Source organism: Sus scrofa, chromosome 1 (genome assembly GCF_054392235.1).
Source record: "Sus scrofa isolate SSC_HxYL_T2T_F1_AM1 chromosome 1, Sscrofa_HxYL_maternal_Yorkshire_Landrace_v2.0, whole genome shotgun sequence".
Lineage (NCBI taxonomy): Eukaryota > Metazoa > Chordata > Mammalia > Artiodactyla > Suidae > Sus > Sus scrofa.
In genome coordinates this window covers 64,701,823-64,728,466 of record NC_139383.1, presented here as the reverse complement: position 1 = coordinate 64,728,466, position 26,644 = coordinate 64,701,823, and the positions used below count along the sequence as shown (strand labels likewise).

The window sequence follows — 26,644 nt, the reverse complement described above, 5'->3', positions numbered from 1 at the left end:
CTCACAAGTATTTTATTTTCATTTTGATTACTCGTTCTAATCCCTTAACAGAAAAAAAAAAAAAAAAACCTGGTGGGAATATAAAGCTCAAGTATGTTGGGAGAAATGATTCTTAAAATTAGTTATACTAAAGGAAAAATAAAAATATATATTTCAAATCCCTGATCTAGCAATTTTTAACCTCAATAAAAAAGACTATTTCTATTCAGTAGTAGCCAGAGATTTTGATTGAGTTATGCCTCCTAGAGGGAAAAATTATGAGAAACCTGAACATAAAATACTGATTTCTTTATGGTCTGAAAAAAAAAAAAATTGTGTTTGGGGGAATTCTAAGGTACTAGTGATTTGGAAACTGTAATATTTCCTTTCTCATTCAGCAAATTTTGGATTTCCAGTGCATATCCCAGAAGTCACATCCCTCTAAATGAGTAAATAATATAGGTGCAATTTTTTAAAAAATGCCTTGTTGTACCTAAGTGCACTGCAGGACATCTGGCACGTTTCATTTTGAAATGATGTTTATCCACAGAAACGCCATCAGTAGAAGATGTATTGAAAAGCTGAAGGTCTATTAAGGGAGTATGGGACAGCTGCATACATTCAGTATAAGGCCATGGAAATGACACAGCAATACCCCATCTGTGGCTTTGGTTCACAGAGCTTTGAATAAAAATTCAAGATCAAACTTCACTAGTTAAAGAAAAGAAGAATGCTAGAAGAAAACTAGTATTAATAGGCTCATGTATAAAGGTCTGTCACTGTTACCTTTCTTCTTAAAATATTTTATGAGACTTCTAAGCCTTTAATAAATACTGATACTATATTTACACCTTGATGCTATGTGAAAAACTGCTTGTGGGGAACTGTAATTTTCACTTATAATTTAGGCCATTTGTGAATACGCTTAAAACTTGCAGAAGTGTCAGGAAGGGGCAGGGCAGATGTTGTTCAAACTTCCCTATTTGGCCCTGCCAAGTCCTTCATTCTGGACCTACAATACCCAAGCCTATTCAAAACTCAGTGTCTCTTAATGGAGATTACTAATCAAGCCGATTTATGTGCTGGTTTAGGAGGTGGGGGTCATTCTTTTTTTTGGTGGTGGTGTTTCTAAAGAAAGTCTAATGCTCACAAAAGCCTCAGATTGACAGCTTCACAAAATGGAAATTCACAGAACAGAAGTATCACATGTGAGGGGGATATAGTCTCCCCTTATGTTAACCTGCCAATTCACAATTTCAACCTGCAAGGATCTGCCACTAAATTCAAGAGATTAATTCAGTCCCTGTGCCCGTTCAATCCTTTGCCAATAAGGAGGCCAATTAGTTTCAACTACACTGGTTAGTTTACGTCTGTCTTTATTTTTTTCTAATGGGGGCATTTTCTCTCCATCATTTGGATGATTTTGACCCCTAATTCATTGCAGGTTACTATAAAATGGCTGTCAATCACTTAAAACCACAGCTTAATGCAAAACTAGGCCTGAGGTGAAAAGTTCAGTCATTAGCTATTGAAACCATCCAACTCCCCATGGGGGTGGGTTTTGTAATGTTCATCAGGAAATAATAATGGTAATAATAATAATAATAAGTTAAAAATAATACTGAAGGAATTTCCGTAGGGGATCAGTGGGTTAAGAACCCGACACAGTGTCTATGAGGATGAAGGTTTGATGCCTGGCCTCGCTCAGTGGGTTAAGGCGCCAGTTTGCTGAAAGCTGAGGTGTAGGTTGTAGATGCAGCTCAGATCTCATGTTATTGTGGCTGTGGAGTAGGCCAACAGCTGCAGCTTAAATTCAGTCCCTAGCCAAGGAACTTCTATATGCCACAGGTGCAGCTATTAAAAAAACAAACAAAAAAAAACTCTAGAGGCTCCTTGTGGTCAAGCAGGTTAAGGATCCAGCATATTCACTGCAGTGGCCCTGGTCACTGCTATGGCATAGGTTCGATCCCTGGCCTGAGAAGTTCCGCATGCCACAGGTGCAGCCAAAAATAATAATAATTTTACAAATATATATTTAAAAATAACATAGTCAACTAATTAGTAGGTCTAGTTAGCCTCAGTTAACTTCTAGCCCAAAAAAATCTTCAATTCCAAATTCTCCTTAACCCATGTACACTTAGCATATATCCATAGAATAAATATATTTCAGAAAACTTGTTTCAGTCAAGAATTGAAATATGCACCTTTTTGATAAATGACAAATTTCACTTTATCTTAAATTTTTAGAAGATACATTCTCAGTAATGCTAATAAAAGTGCCATGTTTCCAAAAAATAAGAGAACTTCTTGGTTTTGTGGGTTTTTTTTTTGGTTTTTTTGTGTGTCTTTTTGGCATTTTTTGGGTCACTCCCACAGCATATGGAGGTTCCCAGGCTAGGGGTCTAATGGGAGCTGTAGCCGCCAGCCTACGCCAGAGCCACAGCAACGCGGGATCCAAGCCGAGGCTGCAACCTACACCACAGCTCATGGCAACGCCGGATCATTAACCCACTGAGCAAGGCCAAGGATCGAACCCGCAACCTCATGGTTCCTAGTCGGATTCGTTAACCACTGTGCCACGATGGGAACTCCGAGAACTTCTTGGTTTTTAAATTAACAAGTGAAAATATTCTGCAACCTGCAAATATGATGTCACCAATTCTAATGCCTAGACTCCAGAGGAGAACATAAAGCTGAAGGAGTGAACAAAAGAATTGAAGAAAAATCCATTATTATTAGGACATGTGTTTATTTTTTCCCTGAAAGTAGATATAGATGAAGTACCATTTTAATTCATCACCATCACGTATTTCTGAAAAGGAATTAACTAACAGAACAGGTTTTAATAGTAGGAAGGGGAACAAAGAGTCTGAGGCACTGAGGGAAGGGGCTGTGTACTATGAAGAAGGAAATGTCACAGAAAAAAAGATTGATGCTGAAGTCTTCCTTTGATAATATTTCCTTGTTGAGAATCTACTATGCCCCAAGTACTACACTTGGCACAAGGCTAATAGGGCTTACTCATCTTAAAATAAACAATGGATCTCAAAACAACATGCTGGCAATTCCACATAAAAATTGAGACTGATACTTGGTAAAAATATATACCTGAGCAATCCATATACAAACACAGAAATTTCAATGTCCTCTTTAATTTTTTTCTCTGAGGTACATATTCAGGGATTCATGACTCCAGTTTTCTCCAGTCTACCCCTAGAGGGCAGTAGAGAAGAGAGGACTAATACTGTGATTTGGAGGCTAGAAAAGGATAGTCTCTCTTATTTTTTTTAAGCAAGCAAATTGATAATAGAGCATTTTTAAGGACTGATAGTGACTTTTTGTGTATAAATCTCTCAAAAAGTACCTGTGTTTCTTTTTCATAAACCAAAACAAGTGATATTATTTATACTACTATCTACAACAAACATAGTTGTCAATACTTTGGACACATCCAAAAAGTATAGCTTAGAGAGAATTCCAACCAAAATCCATTACAAAAAAAAATGTTTGAGTGAGCAGGATCAAGATGGCAGAGGAGTAAGACTGCCCTCTCCCACAAACACATCCCCCCCCCAAAAAAAAATATATATATAGAACAATTTGCACAGAGCAGCTACTGAATGCTAGCCTCCAAAAAGAGCAAGAAACCCTCCATATAACTGGATAGAAGAAAAGGAAAAGAAAGAGAGAGAGAGAAGGCAAAAAGGAATCAGGACAGGACTAGGATGCTTGAGAGGGCGCTGTGAAGAGAGAAAGGAATCTGCACCCTAGGAGACCATCTAACTGATGGGGAGATCAGCCAGGTCAAAGGGGGAACCTCAAAGCCTCAGAGAAAGTTGCAACAGCTGGACTGAGGCAGACAAAGCAGAGAGAGAACCACACAGACCATCAGTGCTACCACCCAGGACAACACAGCCTGAAACACTTGGACAGGGGCCTGGCACAGAGACTCAGTCTTCAGAGGTCAGATCCAAGGAGAGGACTGGGATTGGCTGGGTGCAGACAGCCTGAGAGGAGTGGGGAGCAGTGCACCATGGGCTGGGGAGCAGAGCACCACAATGAGGGAGTGTGGGAAGAGGCCTGGGCCTGAAAGAAAAGCAAGGTGCCATTGTTGGGAGGGCGAGAGGAGCTGGGGCAGACTGTCATAGGAACATCTTTCTCTGTGCACATGCAGGCTCTTGAGCAGAAGGTGCTTCCTGTGCAGGCTACTGTCAGTGGATGCAAACCACTGCAGCCATCTCTGACTCCAGAGATGGGCACATCCCACCACCAGTAGAGGTCCCATGAACAGGCACCACCTGTGGCCTCAGTCACCTCAGTGGTTGCTGAACTCCAACTGATTGCCACTCTTTGCCCTCAGTCCCCTGGGAATGCATACACCCTGACATTGCTGCTACCAAAGGCTCTGGGTGCTACCTTTATCTCCCTGAGGGTCACTGCCACTGCCCAGGCCCTGGCAACCAGGAGCAGTCTATGCCCCTACCTCCGCACGGGTTCTCGCCATTGTCAATGGCCCAGCAAACAGGCACTGGTTAAAGTCCCTGCCCATTGCCTCTATATCCCTGGAAGCACACGCAGGCCATAACCAGCACAGACCCTATCAAAGGGATAACAGGCTGCACACACTGAGGGAACAGACAGCAAGTATCCAACCAAAAGCAATCCTCATGCCAAAAAAAAATAGTAAGCCCTCACAAGGTACCCAGGGGAACACTTGCACATAAATAGCCCTCAAGGACTACAGTATATAGTTGTTTTCCCTAAACTCACAGAATAAAAAAATATATATAAGCAAAATGAAGAAGCTCAGGAACAATTCCCAACTAAATGAACAGAATTCCTCTGAAGGCACAAACAAGGAAGTAGACCACTGCAGTCTAACAGACACCAAGTTCAAAAATGAGGTAATGAAAATACTAAAGGAATTAAGAGCAGATATGAAGAGTAATACTTTAGAAAAGAAACTAAAAACTATAAGGAGGAGCCAAGAAAAATTATAAAATTCATTTGCAAAGATGAAAGCAGAGTTAAAGGCACTGAAGAGCAGAATGAACAATGCGGAAGAATGAATACATGACTTGGAAAATAGAACAATGTAATCACACAACCAGTACAGCAGACAGAACACCAAATGAAAAAACATGAAAACAATATAAGAGATCTATGGGATGATATAGAGTGAGCCAATCTATGCATAAAAAGGATTCTAGAAAAAGAAAAAGAAAAGGGGATTGAAAATGTATTTGAAGAAATTATGGCTGAAAAATTCCCAATCTAAAGTAAATATATATAAAGATTCAGGAAGTAGAGAGGGCCCCAAACAAGCTGAACCCAAACAAATCTACCCTGACATATTATAATAAAAATGGCAAAGGTTAAAGATAAAGAGAAGATTCTAAAGGCAGCAAGAGGAAAACAAATAATTAATTATAAGGGAACCCCCATAATGCTATCAGTGATTTCTCTACAAAAATACTACAGGCCAGAACAGAGAGGCAAGATATATTCAAAGTTCTAAAAAGGAAAAATTTGCAACCTAGAATACTTGACCCAGCAAGATTATCATTTAAAATAGGAGAAATAAAGAATTTCTTCAACAAACAAAAACTAAAAGAATACAGCAATACCGAACCCATTCTAAAAGAAATACTGAAAGGTCTCCTCTAGATAGGAAAGAAGTTAAGAAGATATAGGATGAAGCATATCTCTATTGGAAAGCAATCACTTAAATAAGCCAGTATACAGATAAAAAGGAGAATACAAGCATAAAATAAAAGGAAATCATCCAGCCAAAAAAAGAAAGGAACAAAGGAGAAATCAACTAGAAATCAAGGTTTAAAATGGCAATAAACACAATATTTATCAATAATTACCTTCAACAATGAACAGAATGCTCTAATCAAAAGATATAAAGTGGCACACCAGATTTTAAAAAAAAGAGCCTACAACATGCTGCCTACAGGAGACTCACCTTAGGGCAAAGGAGGACACATATACATTGAAAGTAAGGGGATGGAAAGAGGTATTTCAGACAGATGGAAATTATAGGAAAGAGAGAGTTTCAATACTTATATCAGACAAAATAGACTTTAAAACAAAAATCATAAAGAAAGATAAAGAATAATACTATTTAATGATAAAAGGATCTATTCAAGAAGAGGATATTACAAGTGTCACTATATATGCCCCTAATATAGGAGCACACAAATACATACAACAAATACTAACAGTTATAAAAGGAGAAATTGATGGGAATACAATAATAGTTGGAGCCTTAAACACTCCACTTACATCGACAGACAGATTCTCTAGGCAAAAAATAAATAAGGCAACAGAGATCCTAAATGACACAATAGAGCAGCTAGGCAGATACTACATCCAAAAAAAATCAGAGTATATGTTATTTTCAAGTGCACATGGCATACTCCCTAGGATTTACCACATCCTGGGGCAGAAAACTAACCTCAACAAAGTTAAGAGTACAGGAATTATTTCAAGCATCTTCTCAGAGCACAATGGCATCAAACTAGAAATCAATCACAGGAAAATAAATGGTAAAAAATTGACTACATGGAGACTAAACAACATGCTACTAAAAAACAAATGGGTCAGTGAGGAACTCAAAAAGAAAATTTTAAAAATACCTTGAGACAAATGATAACAAAATTGCAATGATTAAAAATCTATTGGATGCCACAAAAGAAATTCTTAGAGGGAAGTTAATAGCAATACAGACTTCCTCAAAAAAAGAGGAAAAATCTCAAATCAACAACCTAACCTACCACTAAAAGAAAGAGAAAAACAAACTAAACCTAAAGTCAGCAGAAGGAAGGAAATAATAAAGATCAGAGAGGAAATCAATAAAATGAAGATTAAAAAAAAACAAAACTGGAGGAGTTCCCACCATGGTGCAGGGGAAACTAATCCAGCTAGGAACCACAAGGTTATGAGTTTGATCCCTGGCCTCACCCAGTGGGTTAAGGATCCAGTATTGCCTGGAGCTGTGGTGTAGGTCACAGATCTGGCATTGCTGTGGCTGTGGCTGGTAGTCACAGCTCCAATTAGACCCCTATGCTGGGAACCCTCCATATGCCATGGGTGTAGCCCTAAAAATGCAAAAGACAAACAAACACACACTAGAAAAAAATCAATAAAACCAAGAGCTGGTTCTTTGAAAGAGTAAACATAATTGACAAACCTCTGTCCAGACTCACAAAGAAGAGAGAAAACCCGAAAAACAAAATAAGAAATGAAAAAGGAGACACTTCAACAGATACAGCAGAAATACAAAAAACTATAATAGAATACTATGAACAATTATATGCCAACAAATTTGACAACCAAGAAGAAATGGACAACTTTCTGAGACATACAGCTCACCAAAATCAAGAAGAAATAGATTATTTAAACAGACCCATCACTAGAAATGAATTTGAATATGTAATAAAAACACTCTCTACAAACAAAAGTCTGGGACTGGGTAGCTTCACAGGCAAATTATACCAAACATACAAAGAAGAACTTATATCCAACCTTCTTATACTTTTCCAAGAGGTTGAAGAAGGAACACTCCCAAAGACATTCTAATACCAAAACCAAAGACACTACCAAAAAAGAAAATTATAGGCCAATATCTTTGATGAATATGGATGCAAAAAGGCTCAACAAAATTTTGGCCAACCGAATGAAACAACATATAAAAAAGATCATACACCATGACCAAGTGGGATTCATCCCAAGTTCACAAGCATAGTTCAACATACACAAATCAATCAACATCATACACCACATAAACAAAAGTCAAAAGCCATATAATAATCTCAATAGATGAAGAAAAATCATTTGACAAAATCTAACATCCATTCATGATAAAAACTCTTACCAAAGTAGGTATGGAAGGAAGATACCTTAACATAATAAAAGCCATTTATGACAAACCTACAGCCAATATGATACCCAATGGTGAAAAGCTGAAAGCCTTGCCACTAAAATCTGGAACAAGATTAAGATTCCCACTCTCACCATTTTTATTCAACATAGTATTGGAAGTCCTAGCCACAGCAATCAGACAAACAAAAGAAAGTATATCCAGAGTGGAAGAGAAGAGGTAAAACTCTCACTCTATGCAGATGACATGATACTACATATAGAAAAACCTAAGGACTCCACATGAAAACTACTCATAGTGATCAACAAATTCAGCAAAGTAGCAGGATACAAGATTAACATTCAGAAATTGTTTGCATTTCTGTATACTAACAATGAAATATTAGAATAGGAACATAAAAACAATACCTTTTAAAATCACACCCCCAAAAATTAAATACCTAGTAATAAACCTAAGGAGAAGAAAGATTTATACACTGAGAACTAAAAAATATTAATCAGGAAAATTAAAGAGTATTCAAAGAAATGGAAAGATAACTCATGCTCCTGGATTGAAAGAAATAATATTGTTAAAATGGCCATACTACCCAAAGTAATCTATGATTTAATGTGATCCCTATAAATAACTCAAGACATTTTTCACAGAACTAGAACAAACAATCCAAAAATTTATTTGGAACCATAAATGACCAGAATTGCCAAAGCAATCCTAAGGAAAAATAAAAAACAAACAAAAAAACAAGCAGGAGGCATAACTCTCCCAGACTTCAGAGAATACCACAAAGATACATTAATCAAAACAGCATGGTACTGGCACAAAAACAGATATACAGACCAATGGAACAGAATAGAGAACCCAGAAATAAACCCACACACCAACTGTCAATTAATCTTCATCAAAGGAGATAAGAATATAAAATTGGGAAAAGATAGTCTCTTCAGCTCATGGTGCTTGCAAAACTGGACAGCTGCATGTAAATCAATTAAACTAGAACATACCCTCACACCACGCACAATATAAACTCAAAATGGCTTAAAGACTTAAAACGTAAGATAAGATACTATAAAACTCCTGGAAGGGAACATAGGCAAAACATTCTCTCTGACATCAAGAGTGCAAATGCTTTCCTAGGTCATTCATCCAAAGCAATAGAAATAAAAACAAAAATAAACCAATGGGACCTAATCAAAATTACAAGCTTTTGCATAGCAAAGGAAACCATTAAAAAATAAAATGAGGGAGTTCCCCTCGTGGCTCAGTGGTTAACGAAACTGACTAGGAACGATGAGGTTGCGGGTTCAATCCCTGGCCTTGCTCAGTGGGTTAAGAATCTGGCATTCCTGTGAGCTATGGTGTAGGTCGCAGACTCAGCTAGGATCCCACATTGCTGTTGCTCTGGCGATGGCTGGCGGCTACAGCTCTGATTAGACCTCTAGCCTGGGAACCTCCATATGCCACGAGTACAGCCCTAGAAAAGACAAAAAAAGACAAAAAAAGAGAGAGAGAGAGAAAAAGAAAAGACAACCTATAGAATGGGAGAAAACAGTTGCAAATGATGCAACCAACAAGGGCTTAATCTCCAAAATATGCAAACAACTCATACAACTCAAGAGCAAAGAAACAAACAACCCAATCAGAAAGTTGGCAGAAGACCTACATAGATGTTTTTCCAAGAAAGATATATAGACGGTCAACAGGCACAAGAAAAAAATGCTCAACATCACTAATTATTGGAGAAATGCAAATAAGAACTACAATGAGGTACCACTTCACAAGAGTCAGAATGGCTATCATTAATAAGTCTACAAATAAAAAATTCTGGAGAGGATGTAGAGGAAAGGGGACCCTATACACTGTTGGTAGGAATATAAATTAGTACAACCACTATGGACAGCATTATGGAGGTTTCTCAGAAAAGTAAATACAGGAGTTCCCGTCGTGGCGCAGTGGTTGACGAATCCGACTAGGAACCATGAGGTTGCGGGTTCGGTCCCTGCCCTTGCTCAGTGGGTTAACGATCCGGCGTTGCCGTGAGCTGTGGTGTAGGTTGCAGACACGGTTCGGATCCCGCGTTGCTGTGGCTCTGGTGTAGGCCGGTGGCTATAGCTCTGATTAGACCCCTAGCCTGGGAACCTCCATATGCCACGGAAGCGGCCCAAAGAAATAGCAAAAAAAAGACAAAAAAAAAAAGAAAAGTAAATACAGAACTACCATATGATCTAGCAATCCCACTTCTGGGCATAAATCCAAATCAAACTACAATTCAAAAAGATACACGCACCCCTATGTTCACTGCAACACTATTCACAATAGCCAAGATATGGAAACAACCTAATGTCAATCAACAGATGAATGGATTAAAAGATGTGGTATATATACACAATGGAATACTACTCAGCCATAAAAAAGAAAAATAATGCCATTTGCAGCAGTGTGGATGCGACTAGAGATTCTCATAGTAAGTGAATTAAGTCCGAAAGAGAAAGACAAATACCATATGATATTACATATCTGGAATCTAAAATATGGCACAGATGAACATATTTACAGAATAGAAACAGACCCACAGACATGGAGATCAGACTTGTGGTTGCTAAGGGAGAGGTGGAAGGAATGGAATGGACTAGAAGTTTGGGATTAGTAGATGCAAACTATTACATTTAGAATGGATAAGCAATGAGGTCCTGCTATATAGCGCAGGGAACTATATCCTATCACTTGTGATAGAACATGATAGAAGATAACAGGAGAAAAAGAATTGTGTGTGTATATATATATATATAATTGTGTGTATATGCATATATATATATATATATATGCATGACTAGTCACTTTGCTGTTCAGCAGAAATTGACAGAACATTGTAAATCAACTGTAATAAAAATTTGTTTAAAATTTTTGAGTATACATGAATAACATTTTTTTTTTGTCTTTTTGTCTGTCTTTTTAGGGCCACACCCATGGCATATGGAAGTTTCCAGGCTAGGGGTCAAATCAGAGCTACAGCTGCTGGCCTATGCCACAGCCACAGTGACACCAGATCTGAGCTGCATCTGTGACCTACACCATAGCTCACAGCAACGCGGGATCCTTGACCTGCTGAGAGAGGCCAAGGATCGAACCTGCAACCTCATGGTTCCTAGTCAGATTCGTTTCCACTGTGCCATGATGGGAACTCCTGAATAACATTTTTAAAGAACTTATTAAAAATTTTATAGTGTTAGTATTCATATAAAGACCTCAAAACTGAAAATGACCACTGATAATCATGACAATGTTAATATTACAAAAAATTCATCCGCTTTTATTTCTAGCTATGTCTTTGGATGGTATGTACACATTTTTGAGTTTTTTAATTACTGTAACCATTTTATACTTAAAATAAGTTGCAAAAATAGTAAAAAGAGTTCATATACCAGTATTAACATCTTACGTAACCACAACACATTTATTAAAACCAGGACATTGATATTTATACAATGTTACCTAACTACAGACCTTTTTCAAATTTCACTTGTTTTTTCACTATGTCTGTATTTCTGTTAGAATATCCTATTCAGAAGACTATACTGAATTTAGCTGTTGTTTTCTGCCCCTCCACCCCACTCCTACCCCTCAATCTTTTCTTGTCTTTTATGCTTAGACACTTTTTAATTTGAGAATTTTGAGAAGAATATCACAGAAGGGACATCATGTTCTCTTCAGTGTGTCAGATGTTCATGTTGTTGAAATGTATTATAACTAGCCATGCTAACCTTGATCACTTGATTAAGGTGGATGTTTGAGATTTTTAAAGCTATAAACATAATTATTTTTCTTTTTTACACCAAAATGTGGAACCTCTTGGATTTATTTAAGAATAAAACCTTTCATGAGTTCCCTGATTTCATAGAAGGTTAAGGATTCAGAGTTGTCACTGTTGTGTTTGGGTTGGTTCAGACTCTGAGCCCGGAACCTCTGTATGCTGTGGGTATGGCCAAAAAATAAAATAAAATAAAATAAAATGTTCACAGTATCAGTCAAAAGTAGAATATTCAATAATACTTCTTGAGGAATAGTATATGTTAGCACTATGCTGCTAGGTGGCTTATTAAAAAGAAAAAAAAAGACTTTACTTATTTAAATATTATTGGTTATATTTACTTTTTTTGTAAGAACATATATCTTGTCAGAACATTGCTACATTTGCAATGTAGCATGCAAATGATACCCTTGATGCTTTTTCCTGCTTGCTTTCTCAGGTCAGCGAAGAACCACCCAGAACCAGAGAACAGAGAAAAGTGAGTTTCAATTCACATTCTCTAATGTCCCCTAATGTGATGTAGTTGCAATAGAATGATCCTAGGTGGAGAAAGTAGTTCAATGGGAACTATCATTAGTTCAAGGGGATCTCCAACTAAAACCACAAGGGTAGGTTGGCTTTGGGGACCCAAAACAACTGCTGGAGATGTAAAGTGGGTGTTAAGATATCAGTTCTAAGTGCTGAAAAATCTCTAAGAAGATGCTCACTAGATCTTTAGTCTATGTCAGCAGCCACTACCTTCTCCAGTCCTCCAGAGTACTTCCAGTAGAATCACTATCTCCCATGATCTTTATTGTCCAGTTCTAATATTAGATGCACTGCAAAACATGCCCTTTCTAGTCTATACCAAAAAGAAGCAATAGCTCCTCCCATACAGTCGTACTTCACTTGATCCCTTTCCATTAATTTGGCACTTATTTTTTGACATCTTTTCTCTGATTCTGCTGTGAGGTCCTTACGGACATCGATACAGGACATACAAGGATATGTCTCCCCATTGCCACCAAGCAATGTTCCTGTGCTAACACTCAATAAATGCTTGCCATGGTATATATCTGTCCCTTGGTTACACATGGTTCAACCAATTTGGGATACAAGAAAAGAGTCTATTAGCCCTTAGGAATAGGATAATACTGAAAGAAAATCTCATTGAAATAGTCAAGTCATCAGGTTTCCAAAAGTAATGACGAATAACTTTCCACATAATATTTCTTTTAAATTTTTTCATTTTAGCTTAATTTTCAAGTCCCACAAAAGCATAGCAGGCATTGTTCTACTGAGATTCAATAGCAAATCAAGCACAGAAAGGTTGAAAGGCAAAATGGATTTACTTTAGCTATTAATTATAGAGCTTAAAGAAAAATATGGCTTCTTTCTCTTATTAAGTACACCAGTGTGCATACTCCCTTAATTAGGTCAAAAGATGGATTTGGTCACTACTTAAATAGCTATAGGCATTGTCTCTCTCCTGTGCCCTGCATGCTACAGTTGGGAGTAGGGAGAGGGAACAAGATACCCACAGAAATCCTGCTCAGAAGAGAAGAGACCATAAAAGCAGAAATTTTAGCAAGGAGAAACAGAGATAACTCAGAAGGAATCTGGCATTGATCCTATAGGGTGAGACTTTAGGAGACCGACTTTAACTCACATTAAACCTATATTTCATGGTTATTATTTTCAAATCGGATGTCTAGCTGGGAGAGAACTACAGTTAACAATTAAAATTAATTGGGAAGGATTTTAATGTTGGGGCATTTTGTGTGCTACAAAGAAGAAAGATTGTTGACAGCCAAATTCATACATGCAGATACTGATTCAGATCAGTTTTTTTCAACATCATCGACTTTCTTCCTAGTTAACTCTCTCCCTGAGCTTTCCAACCTCCCTCTCTTCCCTCTTTCACTTCATTCTCTATCCCTCACACCTATCCCAATAACCACAAGTCTCAACTCTCATTCATTTCAAATCATCCTATCTCAAATGTAAAACCTAGATGTGACTGAAAGCCCATTATAAAGCCATCACTGGGCTTATATGCTAAGACCCCAAAGACAGTGACATAGCCTCTAAATTCCAGAGTGCTTACAAATCTCACTAGGGAAATGAACTTTTCTTCTTGTACAATAAGCCAGAACTATACATACAGACATAACACAGAAGACTATGAAGAAAATAAGCAGTAATAACTAACTTAAAGAATAGATGCCAAAACTAATGAAGTGATAGAAGATTTACACAGAATAATGAGGAAGAAAAACCCTTCAGTTATTTCAGCAGATCTCTATAAACTCATTTTTTTTTTAGATTTTAGTCTATAGATTTCAAAAAAAAAAGTCTGCACATTTATCTTCTAGAATATATAACTTTATAAGAAGGACAAAGCAACAAAGCAAGGACAGAGGTTACAGTAGCCCTTTATTAAAACATGCAAATGTTCCATATTTGTATTTTTAGACCAAAAATCTTAAGGGCAAAGGACTAGTGTGTTAACTCTTCTAAAATGCTGGTTTCACAACTCCTGGCACATACACAGAATTCTCATTAGTATTGGGATAAATCCTGTTCAGATACCAGTAAAGATTTTGGTCTCAGTTTGGATGGGCTGTCATTTACTCTTGGAGTTTACTATGACTAAAGCTACATTTACCTTAGGAGTTATGTCATCAGGCTATATATATACTACTCTTTTCTTTAAACTTATTTTTGGACTAAATTTCTTAAGTATCCTCCCCTTTTGGAGAATAGAAAACAGGGAAAAATGTTTAGTCTACACCAAGTCTCTTTAGTGAGATCACAGCAGAAGAGAATCATGTTTTATTGTTATTACTCTTAGTGTGTTGGGCTTTTGTTGAATCAGCTTTTGCATTTTGGATTCTAAAAACTAAATTATGTGTTTTACAATAAATTAGTAACATACCAAAATTACTGCTTAGTACAGATCATAGTTGCCTCCAAATTTTGCTCCTCAGGCAAATTTTTGAATTTTGCATTCATCTTTAAAGTCCAACACTGAGAGATAAGTAGATAATTCATAATTCGAATTCATAATTTTGTATTAAAGCCTTCCCCAAACCCATGTTCTGAGGCATTTAAACAAATTTCAAAAATGTTCATTTCTATAATTTAATTAAACATTTAAATAACCATATTTATTTAAAGTCATTAAAAGTCTCATCATGCCATGTCCCATAAACACATATGACAGTAACTTAGTAACTCAGAATATCATATGTGTGTAATCATTTTCAATTAATAATATGTACAAATATCTCAAGTAAAAAGATGAATCTTTGTACAAAGAAATATTAAGTAACAATTTAATGACAAGTCAAAGTCTAGCATACAAAACGTAGAGTTAAATAAAATTTTAATTATATTATCTAATCTCTCAAAAAAAAAGTGCCTTGGAAGAAAAAAAGTTGAAACGAAAAAGGCAGAATATTAATCACTGTTGAAGCTATATGATATTTACATGAAGTTTGTTATGGTGTCTTCTTATTTGTGCTTTTTTTTTTTTTTTTTGTCTTTTTGCCATTTCTTGGGCCGCTCCTGCGGCATATGGAGGTTCCCAGGCTAGGGGTCGAATCGAGCTGTAGCCACCGGCCTACGCCAGAGCCACAGCAACGCGGGATCCGAGCCACGTCTGCAACCTACACCACAGCTCACAGCAACGCCGGATCGTTAACCCACTGAGCAAGGGCAGGGACCGAACCCGCAACCTCATGGTTCCTAGTCGGATTCGTTAACCACTGCGGGAACTCCCATGTGCATATTTTTGAAATTTTACATTATAAAGAGAAAAAAGTAAACAAGAGTTACAAATAGGTATATAGGTATATTCCACTTCTGGCTAGATGCATTAGGTGCACTTTTTTCTATTTTTCCAAGAAGAAATACACAATATGAATGGACCTATAAAACATGAGATTGAATTAGTAATAAAAAAAAACTGAATCTCAAAAAAATGTCAGGCCCAGATGGATTTATTTTGAATTCTACCATTCACTTAAAGAAGAATAACAATTCTTCACAAACTGTTCCAAGGAATGTAAGAGGAAGGAACATTCCTCAACCGGTTACATGAGGCCACTATTACCTTGATATCAAAAACTAACATGGGTCCTGTTCAGAGTGTAAGAACTTGTAGGAGAGAGGGCATTAATCAATCAAAGCACACAAGATGATCTAAAGTTACAAGGTTGATGATCACTCTCAAGAACTGCAGTCTGCTACTATCAATGTGGGTAATGAGTGTTACAAGGTAGAAGGAAAAAAACTGTCAACCAATATCTTTTATAAATATGGATATGAAGTTTCTAAAGAAAATATTTCAAACTGAATCTAGTAACATATAAAAAGAATTATACATCTTGACCAAGAAAAACTGAAAACATACATACTGTATTATGAAACTACAATGGTATTAAACTAGAAATCAATAACCAAAGCATAAAAGGAAAATTTACAGACATTTGGAAACTAAACAACATACTTATTAAAAATCTATGGTTCAAAGAGAAAATCTCAAGGGAAATAAAAATAAATAAATATGGACCTGCATGAGTATGAAAATACAATGTATGAAAATCTCTATAGAACATAGCTAAAGTAGTACTGAGAGGGAAATATGTAGCACCAAATGCATCTATTAGAAAAGATGAAAAATCTTAGTAATCTAAGCCTCTACTTCTAAATAGCAAAGTAATTTCAAAGCCAGCAGAAGGAATAAAAAATAATAAAATAAGAAGAGAAATAAATGAGGTTGAAAACACACAATACATAAAATCAATGAAACAAAGAACTACTTCTTTGAGAAGATCAATAAAATTGGCAAACCTCTACCAGGACAAATTAAAAAGAGAGAGGATATAAATTGTCAACATCTGTCTAATGAAACAAGAGATTTACTACAGATTCTGAAGATGCCAAAAGGATAATAAGAAAATATTAGAAAAACTCAGTAAACATGAATTTGACACCTTAGACAAGAGGGACATTTCTTTGAAAAAACCCAAATTATCACCACTCACCCAAATAGAAATAGGTAACATAAATAACCCTATAACTGTTAAAGAAATTGAATTCACAAATTTAAAAACCTTCAAATAAATCTCCAGGACTCAGTGGTTTTACTGGAGAACTTACCAAATGTTTAAAGAAGAAATAATACCCATACTATACAGTTTATTCTGGAAAACAGAAGAGGTAACAGTTACCAATTCATTTTATGAAGGCACTATTACTCTGACACCAAACCAAAGAAAGAAAGTACAAAAAAACTAAAGACCAACATTCCTCATGAATACAGATGCAAAAATCCTATATAAAATATTATCAAATAGAATTCCAGGAATATATTTAAAAAATTATACGCCATTGTCAAGCAGGGTTTATTACATGGATGCAGGATTGATTTAACCTTCAAAACTCAACCACTGCTATCTACTATTAAGAAAAATCACAAGATCATATCAATGCAGGAAAAGCATTTGAAAAAAATTCTTATTCATGATAATAATTCTCAGAGTAATAGGGATAGACAGAAATTTCCTCAAGTGTTAAAAAGCATCTATATAAAAAGAAAAGAAAACAAAAATATATAGCTAACATTAAACTTAATGGCAAAAGACTGAATGCTTTCTCCCAGACAGTAGAAGCAAGGCAGGATGTCCACTCTCACTACTCTTATTCAACACATGCTACAAATTATATTCAGTACAATAAAACAAGAAAAGGTAATACAGGAATACAATCTTTTATTGCACTTAACTTTATTGCATTCACATACACTGCATCTTTATAAATTGAAGGTTTATGGCAACCCTACATTGTCAGATGATGGTTAGCAATTTTTAGCACTAAAATATTTTTAAATTAAGGTATGTACATTGTATCTTTAGACATAATGCTACTATGGTATAGTATAAACATAACTTTTATATGCATTAAGAAACAAATTCATGTGATTCACTTTATTGTGATGTTTGCTTATTTGTGGTAGTCTGGAACCAAAGCTGTAATATCTCTAAAGTATGCCTGTTAAGGCATCTAGATAAGTAAGGAAGAAAGAAAACTGTTCTTAACTGCTGATAGCATGATTGTCTACATAAAAAGTCTCAAGGAATCTACAAAAACAACCTCCTAGAACAAATAAGTGAGCTCAGCAACATCATAGGATACAAGATAAACATACAAAAATCAATGCTATTTCTATACACTAGTAATGAAAACATGGACAATATTTTTGAAATAATACCATTTACATCCATACCAAAAAGATGTAAATACTTAAGTGTACACTGAAAACATGTACAGAACTAGCATGTTCTATATCTTGATTGTATAAATGTCAGTATCTTGTTTGTGACTACCATAATTTTGCAAGATATAACAGGGAGTAATATATAGAACCTCTCTGTGTTATTTCTTACAACTGCATGTGAATCTTTAATTACCTCAAAATAAAAATATAATTTAAAAAGTATGTATGTAAAAAGCTGGCACTGCACATTTCTATACCCTCATCTAAATTCCATGTGGTATTTCTAGAGGTATACAGATACTGGTTACCAGAAAACCTGAGTTTGAGTCCTAGTTTCACCATTCCGTTAAGACATATCCTCATCTGTAAATAATATACCTGTCTCAATAGGTTGTTTTTAGAACTAAAAGATAATGTATGTATAGTGCTTGGTAAAAGGCAAAAGACTTGTACTTGGAAAACTATAAACACTTATGAAAGAAACTGAGGGTGTCACAACCAAATGGAAAGATATCACTATTCATGGATTAGAAGAATTAATATTGCTAAAATGACCATAATACCCAAGGCAATCTACAGTTTCAATGTAATCTCTATCAAAATGCCAATGGAATTTTTATAGAAAGAGAAAAAATAATTCTAAAATTTGTATGGAAACAAAAAAGATCTGGATTATCCAAAACAATGTTGAGAAAGAACAAAGAACTCCCTGATTTCAAACCACACTGCACAGCTATAGTAATCAAAACCACACTACCATACTATAGAGCTACCAAAACAGATACATCAATCAATAGAACATAAGAGAGAGCTCAGAAATAAACCGATGCTTATATGGACAATTATGACAAAGGAGGCAAGATTATTAAATGGAAAAAAAACAGTCTCTTCAATAAATAATGTTGTGAAAACTGCTTAGCTACATGCAAAAGAAATCAAACTATATTATTTTCTCACACAATATACAAAAATAAACTCAAAATGGTTTAAGGACATTAATATAAGACCTGAAACCATAAAACTCCTAGAAAGAAACATAGGCGGTATACTTTTTGACATCAGTCTTAGCAATATTTTTTTTGGATGGGAACCGAAGGCAAAAATAAATATATAGGAATCCATTAAACTGAAAACCTTTTGCACATTGAAAGGACTATCATCAAAACAAAAAGGTAGTACACCAAATCACAAAATGTTTGCAAATAATATATTTGATAAAGGATTAATATCTAAAATAAAATATACAAAGAAGTCATACAACTCAATGTCAAAACAAACATGCTCAAAAATGAACAGAAGATGTGAACAGATATTTTTCCAAAGAAGACATGCAGACAGCCAAGAGACATATGAAAAGATTTTCAACATGACTATCAGGAAAGAAGAAATCAAAATCATAATGATAAATAAGCTACAGAGATATATTGTACAAAACAGTGAATATAGCCAATATTTTACAATATATATAAATATATATAACTATAAATGGAGTATAATCTTTAAAAATTATAAATACCTGTTGCTTATATAATATTGTACATCTACTATATCTCAATAGAAAAAATATCTTTAAAAAACCACAAGGAGATAGCACCTCACATCTAGCAGAATGGCTAACATTAAAAAGACAACAAGGACTGTCAAGGATATGAAAAAGAAGGAACCCTTGTGCACTACTGGTTGGATGGTGAAGTGATACATCAGCCACTATGGAAAACAGTATGGAGATTTCTCAAAAAATTAAAAATCGAACTGCCATATATGATCCAGCAATTTCACTTCTGGTTATTTACCTGAAGAAAACAAAAACAGTAATTTGAAAAGATAAATGCACTTCAATTATTATTATTAGCATTATTTACAAAAGCCAAGACATGGAAACAACCTAAGTGTCCATCAACAGAACAATGGGTAAAGAAGATGTAAAGTATATAAAGAATCGAATATCACTCAACCATAAAAATGAAATCTTAACATTTGTGACAACATTGTTGGATCTAGAGGGTATTATGCTAGTGAAATAAGTCAGACAAAGAGACAAATACTGCATGATCCCACTTATATGTGGAATTTTAAAAATAAAAAAACAAAATGAAAACATTCATAGATACAGAGTACAAACAGCTTCTTATCAGAAGGAAGGGACACAGGAGGGTAGGCGAAATAGGTGTAGGTGTTTAATAAGAGGTACATACCTCCAGTTATATAATAAATAAGCCATTGATATGTAATATATAGCATAAGGAATACAATATATAATATTTTAATAACTATGTATGGGATAGATGGTTACTAGACTTATCATGGTGATCATCCTATAACATATGCACAAGTCAAATCACTATGTAGTACAGCTGAAAATAACATGATATTGTACATCAACTATATTTCAATAAATTTGTAAATATTTTTTAAAATTAAAATTAGCAGATTCCACCTGAAGATTTTAATTTAGCATTCCTCTCTGGAAAGCAGAATACAATATAAGACGGCACAGGGCACATTTTTAAAGGGGGGAAGTCCACTGGAACCTCAAAGCAACTGCCCTCTTTGGACCAGACATGTGCTCTACAATTTGCCACAATCTCCAAGACTGTCTACTGTGTTGCACAGAGTCACATAACTAAATTAACTACCTAACTCCTCATCCATTAACCATTTGAGTTTGAAACCACCATAAGAGGGTCATTTGGACATCTCCCTCAGTTCACAGATCACCTGCATGAGGCAGTTATAGTTCCTTTAAATTCTCCAATCCGACCTTCAAGGCTTCAACACTAACCTGACTCAGACCCTAAGTATCGCCTATGTGGACCACTGCAAATGATTCTCCTTGTCTCCAACATCTCCCCTATTTGATCTATTCCTAGTACTGCCTCAAAACTTATTTTCATCAAAACACACCAAAAATATAATATGGTATGTTAGTGAAAACAAATAATCTGAAACATGACCGTCTGGGTTTAATGATCCTTTCTGCCATTTACTTGCTTTATACCTTGGCAGATATATTGAGTTTCTGTCCCCTGTAGGCTATTAGTAAAGCTGAATGGCAAGATTTGGGACACAGGAACAAAAGCGGGGTCAGTTTAGGTGATTTAGTGAGTGGCATAGGAGTCTGGAGCATTTGAGGGCAGGGAAGAGCAGGTGCTAAGCATGTCAGAGGTAAGTATCAATTCTGCCTCTGGAGAGTGATTGATATGCCACCTGTATGCCTACCTCTATCCCTGGCCGCACTGTATACTGGAATTTTACATCAATATTATTATTACTGATAGTGTTGATGGTGAAAATGTAAGGTGCAACAGAGTTTGCAAAGGCTATTTCACTTGGTCCTCACAAGAAATCTATGAGAAATATGTGAGCGCACTCCTTCCCATTTTACAGATAAGGAAACTGAGGATTTGAAGAGTTAGCTTCTTCCCAAAATATAATCTCAACTAGTGGCAAAGATTCTAAATGAACATTCTGACTCTCAGTCTTAACCACAATCATGATACTATTAGGCACAATGTTTGACCTAATGATATGAGCAGAAGTGTTTGTCTTTCACTAAGATCACCAATTCAAATTTACCTACATACTTTCTTGAAAGTTAATTAGAATCGATATAATTTCAATTATTCAAAGATTCTCATTGATTTTCCTCCTACTAATTAAACCCTTTTCTAATTCCATATATATGTATTACATATATGTAAAAGACAGTGTTTAAGAACTCAAGCAATGAGACACATTCTAGTTTTGAATCCCAGCTCTACCATTTAGCAGCTTTGTGAACTTAGACAAATTATCTAACCTCTCTGAGACGCCATATTCTTAAATGTAAATTGGAGATAACAATTGTATCTATTTCACCAAGTTGTCATAAAGCATAACCAATTTAATGCCTATAAAGTGCTTAGAAAAATGCCTGGCACACAACAGGCATTCAAGGTTACTTATCTTAATTGCTGTTATTATTATTATTACATTTAAAATATATTACTATATGCCCTATTTGGTCTTGGAAATTTTGTTCCCTCAATAGCACAGAAACAAATGTATAATAAAAAAGATGATGAATAGAAAATGCTGAGTCTAAGACAGGAAAAAAATCTCCCAAACCATCTCATTCACAGATGAATGGTGATGCTATAACTTCAGGAGACCATGTTATTTTTTTATTTATATTCAGAAGATGTAGCCCTAAATGATCACTACTGAAATTAAGTTGCCATATGCTTTATATAAATAAGGTTTTAGGAAGACAAATGAACTTTAAGCAGAATATAAGTGGTGTTTATAAACCGTCAACAGGCATAGAGTTTCCAAGTGACTCAAATTCCAACACATTTGCAGTGTCAATACATTTTCTATAGAGACTAAAAGGATCTGAGATGCAAATAAATGTATGAAACATATCAAAACATACTTCATGGGTATAATTTAGGCTTATCTCTTTTACTTTTAAACTTAAAAAAGCAGAGAAAGTAGCAAACATTTTTAAATAAATTATCTTTTTTCATATTTGAGGATTTATTAAAATATAATTAACTCAATTTAGTTGGAAAAATGTATTTTATATTGGGTAGTTCATTTTAAAAGATATACATGATTTAAAAATCAAATAAAAGGAAGTATACCCAGTGCTATTCAAGCAGAAACTATTCATGAGTTACACTTGAAACCAACCTATCCATTAAATTAGTCACAACATGTGGATAGGCATTTAAATTTCATAAAATTCAGTGTATATACAGAGGGAGATAGAGATATAGATGTAGCTATTAGACATTTGATAACCTTACAATGCCTTTCATAGTACTTTTAAAACATAACTAAAAACTCGCCCATCACAGGTATTGAGCACTTAATCTAAATGAGAAAATAATTTTTAGTGATGTCATCAATAAAAAGTTTAAGGTTTGAAAAAAACTGTATTAAAGCAATTTTCTTCAAGGCCACATTTAAAGTTGAATTTTATACTTACTCAAAAAATTGAATGACTTAGAAGATATTTGGAAAATAAGATAAATTGATGGGAGTTAAATGATGATCATTCAAAAGATTATCACAAAGCCATACTTTACCAGTTGCCAGTTAGAGATTTGGAAAATGCATTTTTAAGAGTGGTAATATCCAGCTGACAGATCATCACTGAGTGATTACTTATCATGTTTCTATGGGAAGAACATAGGTGAAAAAAAGAAAATACCTTACTTAATTACACAAAGATCATGTTTCTTAATTCTAGGAGCGCTCATTCTTATACGAAACACAACATTTAAGAAAAGACATTTTTTTTTTTTGCATAAAACCAATTGACACCTATAACTCAAGTATTTCTTTCTCCACACATTGGAATTTAATGTAAATAACCACTAATTTAAATCAATAATTGAATGACATTTTTAAAAGAGTTTGAAATACAATTTAATTGTTTTGTAGAATATTTAATACCTGGAACTGGGTCAACCAAAGTTTATCCTTCATGGTGGATTCAACAATTTATAAGCAACCCTATAGATCCAGAGTGTGAAGTCATTCATGAGTTATAGAGGCAAGGGTTTGCTCTCAGGCAACCAAGAGAGAACTGTTTGGGTAGCAAGCCTAGATTGCCGTCACACTCAAGTGTCTGATTTTGTTGTTCTCAACTTACAATTGCAAAGCAGTAATGCTTATGAGTGACTGATTTATTTTAGCTTTGTTTCTTTGTATAAATGGGCCATCAGGAAAAGTTGCTAGAAAATAGAATAAAAATGCAAATTCTTAGAAGGTGATTATTATCTGAAAATAGAAATTTAGAATAAATTAAAGGATAGAGTATAGAATGTGACAGCCCAGTGCAGAGTCAGATCTTGGGCACTGGTAAACCCACCATAAATGAATTTAACAATAGTGAAAAACTCATTAACTAAGTGATAGATAGAACTTCAGTGATGAACTCTGAAAACATGGTTAACTTGTGTGTGACTATCCATGGGAATCATGACTCTCAGAAGAAAGGTGATTCATGAGAAGGCCTACATGTACCCTGTAGTGAAGAGCAGTTACTGAAGATTCTATCATCATGAGCAAAGTTTGATCAAATAATTTCTTAAAATGTTTTTTTCTTTTTGATGATACAAAGATAATTAGGGGTAGCAGATTAGCCGCCAAGCAGAGGTATTTTCTTTTGAGTTGAAGAAGACCCTACAGGAAAAGGACAATAGGTACTCAATGAGAATCAACCCTACATGATACTGAAGAAAATACTTCTGGGAACATACATATCTCAGAAGGAACTGTGAACACCACAGCAGCTGAGAAAGATCTGCTCTTCTGATTTGTGGCCCTGCTACAGGCCTGGTGATTAAGCCAGATTTTCCCAAGGGTATTAAAGGGCAAACATAAGGACCTCTCATACATGAACTGGCAGTTCAGTGAAAAGTCTTGGGTTACAGCCAACACTTTTGCAGACTGATTTCATAAGTATTGTGAGCCAAAAGTGGAACAGAATCTTGCTTTACTGAATATCAATTAAAGATTCTGCTCATCAAAGATACTGCTAAGGGTCATCCACAGTGTTTGAATTTGCCCATTTAAATTGAAGTTGTGCAGTTTATATCCAAGGTAGATAATCTTTTTTAAGGCTTAGTAAATCACTTAATTCCTTTGTCTGTAGAATTACTAAGTTCTAAAAAATATTTAGATCTCAATGTATTTTATTTGAAAACATAAAGAATATGTAAATATACACATATATAATATACATAATATATGTATTATGGAAAATGCATGCCTTAATATAACATATCTTTTATATATGCAGATACTTCTAAAGGTATTATTTTACTATTTACCAGTCTAAAGAATGCTAACTGTACATACATTGCCATTTTCTTGTTTTTTCATAAACACTTCCAAAAATCTTTGTTTTTAAACTATTTCTTTACAACATTATTTCAACTGCTGCTTTGCTTAAAAAAGTTTTTTAAGGAAGTACAGAACAAAATTTTATCCCAATGTTAACTGAAATATCTAATATATTTAGAAGTTTGAATAGAGCTTTTCACTGAAGATATCAATAGCATTGTTAAGTAAAAGTTTTCTTTCTTATTGAAGTATAATTATGACATTATATTTGTTTTAGATGTAAAACAATGATTTGATATTTGTATACATTACTTCAATAAGTCTAATTAACATCTATCACCATACATGGTTATAAATATCATTTTTTCCTTGTGGAGAACTTTTAAGATCTATTCTTTTAACAACTTTCAAATATGTAATACTCCTAATATTATTAATTATACTAACCCATGACTCATTTGTTTTATAACTGGAAATTTGTACTTCCATCTTCTTTTTTTTTTTTTTTTTTTTTTTTTGGTCTTTTTGCTATTTCTTGGACCGCTCTCACTGCATATGGAGGTTCCCAGGCTAGGGGTCAAATCCGAGCTGTAGCCGCCTATGCCAGAGCCACAGCAACGCGGGATCCGAGCCGCGTCTGCAACCTGCACCACAGCTCTTGGCAACGCAGGATCGTCAACCCACTGAGCAAGGGCAGGGATCGAACCCGCAACCTCATGGTTCCTAGTCGGATTCGTTAACCACTGAGCCATGACGGGAACTCCTGTACTTTTATCTTCTTTATCCATCTCACCCACCCCCTACCCTCAACCTCCAGCAAGCACCAATCTGTTAACTATGAGCTCAGAATATTTTTTAGTTTTGTCTTCAATTTCCATATATGAGATATGATATTGTATTTCTCTGATTTATCTCACTTAGCATAATGTCCTGTTTTTTTATTTTAAATATATTCCATCTAAAGCTAAATTTTTAATCACAATATTTTCCAAATTTTTCCTCCCTCCCATTGGGATCCTGGAAAAATAATTTGCATTTTGATGAAACAGTACCCTCATATTTACCTGAAATAACTTGTTTTCAAATATTGTTTCTACTCCAACACAATTGAGAGCTATGACCAGTCAGAAACATTGGCTTGCTAACCAGTGATTTTGAAATTAGAGGGGAGTACACACTTCTAAAAAAAAAAAAATCAATCCTACAATGTTAAAAATAAATGAATAACTGCAGTGAGAGAAGAAGTTAACTCTTCAGATTAGAATAAAAAAGTCATTTTTAAAATTTTCTGGTTTGCTGTTATTTTTATTTTGATTTTGTTTGGAAGGAGTTTGTGTGTGTGTGTGTGTGTGTGTGTATACATATTATATATATATATACACACACACATATATATGTTTATGTTTTTTAAAACTTTTCTTATTTCAGCATATTTTTTATACATGAATTTACGTATTTCAGGATTAAATTGCCTAAAGGTACAAATGCAAACATTAAAAATTTACCTAAAACATATAAAGCGCAGCAGCAACAGCCACCAGCATATAACACCAAGCTGCACATATAAAGATGTTCCAAAACTCAATAGGTTGGATTACCCTGCCAAAAATAATTAAGGCCTCCACCAAATTCCACAAGTGTTCTTGTCATCAGGTAATGAACCTCAGAATTAATTTCCACAGTGTGGTAACTACACTGAGTTGTCTATATAGAAAAAAGATCCAAACTGTTTAGAAATTTATAGCTAGTAATTGACACCTTGAAATATACTTGAAAATAAACATTGGATGCATAGCATTAGCAAATATCTACTAAATATGGTATTTATATTAAAAGCCCAGGTACTTCTCACAGGTATTTCACCTAAAGCAATGCA

General features: G+C 34.9%; 1 protein-coding gene across 32 annotated transcripts in view; it reads right to left on the bottom strand.

Annotated features, from left to right (window-relative positions):
* LOC102160801 (uncharacterized) overlaps window positions 1-26,644 on the bottom strand; it is a 1,256,521-nt gene that overhangs the window by 1,123,260 nt on the left and 106,617 nt on the right. The window lies entirely within an intron of this gene.